The sequence below is a fragment of the Tenrec ecaudatus genome, chromosome 1, assembly GCF_050624435.1.
Source record: "Tenrec ecaudatus isolate mTenEca1 chromosome 1, mTenEca1.hap1, whole genome shotgun sequence".
In the NCBI taxonomy this organism is placed as follows: Eukaryota; Metazoa; Chordata; class Mammalia; order Afrosoricida; family Tenrecidae; genus Tenrec; species Tenrec ecaudatus.
In genome coordinates this window covers 128,781,165-128,790,236 of record NC_134530.1, presented here as the reverse complement: position 1 = coordinate 128,790,236, position 9,072 = coordinate 128,781,165, and positions in this window count along the sequence as shown.

The following is a 9,072-nucleotide window of genomic DNA, read 5'->3' as shown; positions in this document are numbered from 1 at the left end:
GCAGAATGGTTCGTCTGTCTCCCATGGCCCAGTTAGTGGTTTGGAGCTGTTGGCCCTGTGGTTAGCAGTCCAACCACAACCCTTTATGCCACCTGGACACATAATCTCATCCAGTGAATATGAAAAGACTTATGAACTTGTGGAGAAGAATGAGTGTTTGTGAAAAACAGTTTCTAGAATGCTGTGGGTAGGGTATTCCTTAAACCATAACTATTTTTCAAGATTGTAGGGCTCTGATAAAGCTAAATATCGTCTGTAAAATATTTGTTGCATTTCTAAGGATATCTCACTGTACTATCTGTATATTTTTAATTTTGTGCATTCTAATATTGCCCAACATTTTGAAAGTTAATGACAAAAAGTCTTATGTGTATAAAGTCTCTTGAGGTACATTGTTGCCTTTCTTTACTCTCAGAAAGAATTAGTGTCAGAAACCCACAAAGACAGTTCTAGTCTGTCGTATGGGGCTGCTAATGAGTTGGAATTGACTAGATGACAATGAGTTTGTTTGGGTTTCTGAGATATACCTTAGCTAATATTTCCATTTTAAGCCTTTCTGTGGAGTTCTAAAAGGCTTACAACTCACTGCAATCCACCACCATACCTAGAATGAATGTGGAATCTGCCTTCCTTTGGAAAATGGGACAGCTAACTAAAGCTATCCATGTCAGGTGTGCCCATGGAAAACATTTGCATAACTCTATCTTTTACAGTAAAAACTATTTATTTATTATTTTTAATATATCATTTTATTGTAGACACTTAAGCTTGTATAATAATTCATACATCATTGTGTCAGACATATTTGTACATATGTTGATATTATAATTTTCAAAACATTTTCTTTCTGCTTGAGCCCATAGTATCAGTTCCTCTTTTTCCCTCCCTCCTCTATCCTTCCATCCTCATGAAACTTTTATAAATTAAAAATTATTCTTATTTTCATATATAACACTGTCTGCTGTCTCCCTTCACCCATGTTTCTATTGTTCATCACCCTGGGGAAAAGGGGGCATTAATACATACATCAGTCATTGTATTTGGTTCCCCGTTTCTCCTCCTTCTCTTCCCACGTTCCCCCTACCCACATCGTATCATTACTCCCATTACTGTTCCTGGGGGGTTTATGTTGAGAGCTCTTATCTGTACCAGTCTACATTCTCCGGTCTAGTTGGACATGTAAAGTATAACTGTTCATGATAGTGTGTGTGTGTGTGTGTGTGTGTGTGTGTTGGGGGGAGGTGGAGGAAGCATTATAGAACTAGAGTAATGCTGTGTGTGTTGTCAGTGCTATATTACACTCTGGATGACTCATCCCTTTTTTGTGACCCTTCTGTGAGGGAATGTCTACAGATGGTATTTGGGTCCCCACTCTACCTCCCATCATTTGCATTGATATATTTCTTTGCTTTGGGTCTTTTGATGACTCATATCTGATGCCTTTAATACCTTGTGATCACACAGGCCGGTGTATTTCTTCCATGTGGGCTTTTTTGCATCCCTTCTTGATGGCCACTTGTTTAACTTCAAGCTTTTAAGACCCCGGATGCTATATCTTTTAAAAGCCTGGCACCATCAGCTTTCTTTACCACATTTGCTTATCTACCCATTTTGACTTCAGCAATCGCCTCAGGAAGGTGAGCATCACAAAATGCAAGGTTGTTTTAGGACAAAGTTTTCTTTCATTGAGGGAGTATTTGATTAGCACCCTAATGCCCTTCAGCTACCTTAATACTTAATAATTAAATATATGTGTGCATAGACCTATATCCCCATCATTATATATTAATCTATTTACATGTGTGCATGCCTATATTTATACCTCTATAAATGTCTTTTGTCTCCTTGTTCTTTCTTCTCTTTCTTTTACTTTCCACCTGTTCCACTATCATGTTTGACCTTCATTCGACTCTCAGTACTTTCTCTTGGATACATTGCACTTGATCAAATCCCATCAGGCATTAGACACCCTACTCACCATCAATTTTAGATCTCTTATTGTTCCCTTAACCTTCAGTTTGTTGGCTCCCCACTCCGTTTCTCCCAGCTCCTCCTCTCCCTTGTCTCCCTGGAGCGGTTGGTACCAATGTGTCTTACTTGGGATTGGTTATCCTTCCTATCCTATATGGATACACATGGGGAAAGGAAAAAGAAAACAAGAGAGAGGGGAAACCTATAACAGCTCCAGGTCCATCTGCTGGCCTTTCTGATTGTTTTCCAGTGGGATCTGGTGAAGTGCCATGCCCAGCCCACCGATTGTTAAACTAATAATTTATCTGAATAGAATTTAATTGATATTTTTGTTACATTGTTTAAAATATGAAAGTATCAAATGATGAAGAAGACAATATCTTCTTTAAATAATACATGAGTTGCTCAAGAACAATCAGAGGTGTATATTATCCAGTGAAAACCTCTCTAACAGGACGTACCAAGACTTTAAATGATGGCCACGGCTGAATTTTAGAAGATGTACATTTGTGTGTGCACTATAGTAGGCAGTGGAAACAGGAAAGAAAGGCATACTGGTGTGTATTTCCATTGAGTGAAGCTGTTTTATTGAATATACTTTTTAACCTCTCAGGTCTTCCCCTGGAAGGTGAGAAAACAATGTCCATCTTCCAAATGAGAAAACATAGGTTTGTGGATATGGTTTGGTTTGTTCTATGTACCCAAATAGTTACTAGGAGAATCAAGATTCCAAGTCCTGCCTCAAAAGCCCTAGAAGGCTTTTGATTAAAAATAAAAATGCTGAATTTTGAAGCATTATATCTTCCAAAGATGCTTCTGTGATTGCTTTTATATCACATTAAGCAAGTAAATAAATTTTTCTGCTATTTGCTGTTCTTGTTTATAAATAAAATAGAAGCAACACTATGTATGTTGTTTAGGACTGAAAAGGTAAATTAGATAAAATATGTAAAAATGCTTGGGAAATTCTACAAATATTTAATTAGCATTATAATGGATCATTCAAGTTGTTTACTAGCGTAAACCACCTGTGGGTTCCAAAGTAATTAAATAAGTAAGGTTTTCAGTCCTCTCCCCTTTACATACAACACACAAAATACGTCTTAATTATTTGCTTTATCCAAACACCCCCAAACAATGGTATAGAAAAAGCACATTCGAAACCCCATTGAGGTTATCCTCAATTTATCAGGAAATCATCTACTTACATAAAGTGGAAATATATTATATACATTCATATATTATTTCTATTAAAGATAACTGAAAGCATAGTAAAATAGTGTTTCATTTTGGATGTTCTATTATCATAGTGACAGAAACACTTTGTAAAGAGCTCAAAAACACACAACAGGAAATATGAACCTTTAAAGAAACTGATTCATGAAGCGAGATCAATGGAATTTGGTGTGTATGGATTGATGGGGCAAAGACCAAGAAATGGCAGGAGCACTGTTGACTGATGGGCTAAATATCAACATAGAAGAATTTTTTAGCAAGCTTCAGGATAATGTGATTATGAGTAATAAGATTAGAAAAATGGCCTGGGCCCACATTTGACTTCCCTTGCTTCACTCGGCAGCAGGAGAATCCACCTCCATACCAGTCCAAGGCCAGTTGCATAAGGTGGAGATCAGTGGCACCTCCACTCTACCTTCTTCGTTACCCTACTCTTGCCCACACAGCCTTCCATGGCACTCTGCTTCTCTGATGCATTTGGTACTCATTCCAAGAGTCACACAGAACTCCCAGACTCGTGGTTATTTGAGTGTATTAGAAAAGGGAACCATCTGCGACGTAGTGAGGACAGAGTTCTTTTGGAAGTAGCATGTCTTCTCAGCCACTCTGGGGTGCACAACCCTCTGGGCTTTGACTGCTCAGCCACTGGGTCTGTTGGCCTACACCTGTTTCTTCTGACCTCAGAATTGCTCCTTTGCTTAGCTTTCACCTCCTCGGGCAAAGACCTCCTATGTGCTCTTGTGTTGTCTCTTCTTTCTTGATAGCTACGGGATTCCTCTCCCTGTGTCTGAGGTGGCTCAATTCTATTTTTAAAGGAAAGGCAAAATTGACCAATCTCTCAGGAAGAGTCCTCCATACCTAATTTGCACTCTCCCCTCAGTCACATGGTGGGAGTGGCAAATACTCTGTAGAAGAGCCATAATGAGTCATTTCAGTTTATCACAGGATGAAATTTAGAAAAATAAGATTCAGGCTAGATTTTATGGGGGGGAAATCTGGACACTGAAATCTATTATTTCAAGGAAGGTATAACCTGTGAAGAAATTTGAGAAAGTGCTATCTCTTGAGACATTTTAAGCAAGAGAGAAATGGACTTGGAAAATTTTTATAAGAAGTGATTTGGCAAAATGGGGAAAGAAGATTGGATATCATAAACTTCCTCTTTGCTTTCTTCAGCTATATTATTTAGTGCGGTTAACAGTTAGACTCCAAAATGTTGAAATTTGTATTATATTAAAAAGACTATGTCAGATTGTTTTCAAGAATCATTCTAATTTATAACACTCAGTTCCAATGGTTCCTCTGACTTTGAATAAATATTTTATACAAGACAAGGCTAACATAATTTCAAGGTACAAACTCTGCAATGTCAAAGTTAGTTACTTTAAAAAGTATATTCCAAATGAAAAGCATAAAACAAAGTTACTCAAAATTTATTATGCTTAGAACTATTTTTAAGGCCTTAGTTTCTGGTTTATAACAGTGAGAACAAAATATTTATAGAAGCATGTCATTCTATCCTGTTACAGTAAAAATGTATATATTTATTTTCTTCATTTAACATTTATGTATTGATATATCAAAATGGGAGTTAAGTTTGGAGTCAATCTAACAAATTAAATTTTTACTCTACCATGTCTCTGTTCTTTAGATTTAAAAAAATAAAGTGCATTGAAATGTACCTAAAGTAACTGAAAAGAAGAAAAACAATGCTTCCTAGAGTTGTAGGAACTCGCAATAAAATGATTTAATTTAAAAATAGAGAGATTTAAAACCAACACATAGCAGCTCTGAGAAAAGACCCACAAGACATCTGAAGAAAAATAATTATTTCCACACTTAATTCATAGATTTGCATTTTCAGGATGTTATGCCCCTAGTATTATTAGCTCGTGTGAACTGATTTAGAGACAGGGTCATTAAAGAGTTATCAGGTAAATTAGTATGAATTTATTTAAGTAGGTAAGATGATATTCCTATCTAAAATCTGTTCTATAAAAAGGTGAATAAACAAAGAGAGATCCAAGTAAGTACGACACATAACAAAACGTTAGGCTGCAGCTGCAAGCCCAGGGCATCTTCTGGCTACCAGAACCTGAAAAAGGAGAGAATAGATGTTCCCCTAGAGCAGTGGTTCTCAACCATCCTAATGCCCTGATCCTTTCATACAGCTCCTCATGTTGTGGTGACCCCCAACCATAACATTGTATTTTTGCTGCTACTTCCTTCTGTAATTTTGCTATTGTTATGAATTGTAATGTAAATATCTGATATGCAGGATGTATTTTCATTGTTACAAATTGAACATAATGAAAGCATAGTGATTAATCACATAAGCAATATGTAATTATATATTGTGAAATATTTATTTCTAATTACAAATAAATGAAATTTTGTTTTGAAGCATGGTGTAGCATGGGTAACAGTCTTAAACTAAAAATAGTAACCTACATTTCTACATTTTGCGACAGTATGTGTAAAAAGCCAATGTCAGTGCGAAGGTTGAGATAGCTTCTTTCTCAACAGATCAGAAATCCCCAGTACAGTTTTTGCAAGAACACAATGAAGATCACCTTCCACAACAAGTCTACTTCTGTATTTAGATATGATAATCAACAAGCTGGAAATCCCTGTTTCACAAATATATGTTGTTGGAAATGGAAGAAGGCACAAAAAGGTTTCAGACAGAACAGGATATGACTGCTAACACTTGATACAGAATTTTGTAACTGGCATTGTAGAGAAATCAGTACTTGCTGCATCGCCGTTAATAAGTTCAATGAACTCCTCCTGTGCTGTCTCAGGAACATCTTTAACTTTGACTGTGAATGGCCTTCTGTAGGTGCAAATGGGGTGTCAGGTAGATTTGGAAAGTATGATGAAATTTCGCCTGCAAGCATGTACGAGTGTTCTTTCACAGAAATTATCATCATAATCCTTTTGTCTGGTTCAATGTCATGTTCTTCAAGAAAGCAGATAAGGTAGGCAACATGCAAATTTTATTTTCATTCAATTTTTTCTTTTTTTTGCAAAAGCTGAAGTTTCGTATGGAATTATAGGATCTTTTCAGATAGATCAAGGCATGTTGCATTTGGTCCTTGCAGTGAAAAATGTAACTCATTCCAGATGGCAAAGATGTCAACCAAGTAAGCTATTTCCTGCAGTTAACTTTTATCGCTGAAAAATGCTTTGAATTGCAGTTTTGCTTTCTGATTAAAAACCGTGTTGAGTTCTTCATGAAGCTCAAAAACACATTTGAAAACGTTTCCTCTTGACAATCATCTCACTTCAGTGTGAAAGAGCAGAGTATTATTTGGCGCATCCAACTCGTTGCACAGTTGCGAAAACAGTTGAGTATTTAAAGTGCTCACCTTCACTAAATTGACAGAACTTATAATGCTTTCATTACTTCTTGTAACTCTTGTGGCAGCATCTTTGTTGCTAATATTTGCTGATGAATCATACAGTGAGTTCTGATTAATTTGTTGACTTATTCAGTACCAAACATTGAAAACTAGATCAATATCCTAGCATACTTGGAGTACCAACTGTGCCAACACCACAAGCCTTTTCCCAAGAAATCTTATGCTCTTTCAGAAATGAACCAACTGTGTCAAATACATCACGTGCAGTAGTTGTTGTTTCATGAGGTTTGTAAAAATGAACCTCATCTTTCAAGTCACCATCATTAATATACTTCATGTAAACCAGTAACTGTGAACAGTTTGTAACATCTGTGGATTCATCAAGCTGATGCTAAATATTGGAAGTGGCGAAGATTTAATTTCCTGGATTACCTGATCAAGTTTATCAGCAGACATGTCATCTATTCTTCTGCAGACAGTGTCGTTAGATAAAAAAATTGCACTGAATTTCATAACAAATTCATCTCTGATCATAACAATGTCTTTGGCCACTGGTAACAGTAAACCCTCAGCAATGGTGTGAAGTTTCATAGCTCTGGCAATTCTTAGTGCCACCAAATATGAAGCTTCCACGCTGCTACGTTTTGTTTGTGGTATTTGCCACTAGTGTCAACTCTGGCATTCTTGAGTCCATCAACTTTGCTTCTAAAATAGTTGGTATCCTTGCCTGCAGAGTTGGGATGCTTGCTATCAAAATGGTGTTTTAGTTTGTTGGGCTTCATAGATTCAGCTGATAGAAACTCACAACAAATAACACATTGACGGTTCTCAATTCTGGCTGTAATTATTGAGGTAAAACCATACTGTAAAAAATCCTCAGTATATTTTCTTTTCTTAATGTTCTCTACATGATCCATTGTCATGGGATGTTTAGCCAATGAAAATAATATATAACAATAGCTTTACTAATACAAAAGATGATACAAGGCATAGTTCAGTCAATACAGTTCATTAAAGTTTCCTGTGATTTACCATTCTCTGTGTTTTTTTTACATACCTGTTACTATCACAAAGGAGCAGTATTCACATCAACCACAGCTAAATATTAAAAGAGCAATCAGCATCCAGATTAAGTACAGATATTTATTTTTTGCAGTAGTTGATGATTTTACAGTACATGGTTTTACATTTACCCAGTAATTATAATTCATGAAACCTTGTTTTACTTCCAACACTGCTGCTTTTAACAGAGTAACTGCTTTCAACACAGCAGCTGCTTTCTACACAGTAGCTGCTCTCTACACAGTTGCTGCTCTCTACACTTGTGCACTGTTCCGCATAAGTACATTATGGCGCCAACTCTGTCACATACACCTGTATTTTTATGGGGTGTATGTGATGGAGTTGGCCCAATGTCATCACGCTGGGTACTCATATGTGGGCATATCTGCATGTATGTGGACCCGCCTGGAGACAGATAGAGGAGTAGTGTCTCAGTTCCTAAGACGGTCAAAAATATATGTTTTCTGATTGTCTTAGGAAACCCATGTGAAAGGGTCATTCGACCCCTAAAGGGGTTGTGATCCACAGGTTGAGAACCACTGCCCTAGTGCCTCAAAGGGGAACGCATCCCTGCATATGTCTTGAATTTAAATACTAGCCTCCAGAACCTCAAACTGGGACCTTTTTTTGTTTAAATGTGTCCACTTGTGGTATTACATTCCCTTCAGATTCTTGTAAATTTGGTTATAACATACTAAATGTTTATAGATTGAAACTATACAACTGAGAATAATAAAGTCAACCATGACAAACAGCAAGATAAAAATACCGTGAAGGGCCTCTTGGGTGTGTAACCTTGTCACAACTCCTTTTAGTTTGTACCTCTTAATTTCATCTTCATCACTGAGGAGAAATATCTGGTGCTGATCAGGGAGGGATACATAGTGTCAGTGTAACCAACTGAACACTTAAAAACCAATCAACCAACAGCTTCATAGGGCCCCCTGATACCCTGCTCACTCCACCCAAGACAACTACAACCTGGCTGAACCCTTCACCACACCTCAGCGACTCCTCTAGTGGTCTTTGCAGCTCTCAGTGCCTCTGTATCAGAAATGTAAGCGGTTCATCAGTTATTAACCATCTCACATCTATGAGATGCTTCATTGATTTCTAGAATAGGTGAGAACCTTCCAAATAATACCGTTTGATAATCTTACACTGCATGTAAAAGAGGAGAGTGGTAATGATACTGAAATCCAGGCTTTTACAGAAAGTAAGCTAGCCAAAAAAAAGGAAGGGGGGAAAGAAGAAAGAAATCTATCCTCAAGTTGGGAATGAAGAAATACAGAGACCTGGGATACATGGACTATTGTTAGGAAGAAAATATCACGCAATTTTTGGTATAGGCCATGAGGGACTGAGCTGGAGTTACATGTAGTACGGCATTTTAAAAAATGGTTTGGCCTCTTGAGCAGGCAGGGCCTTGGAGGATAGA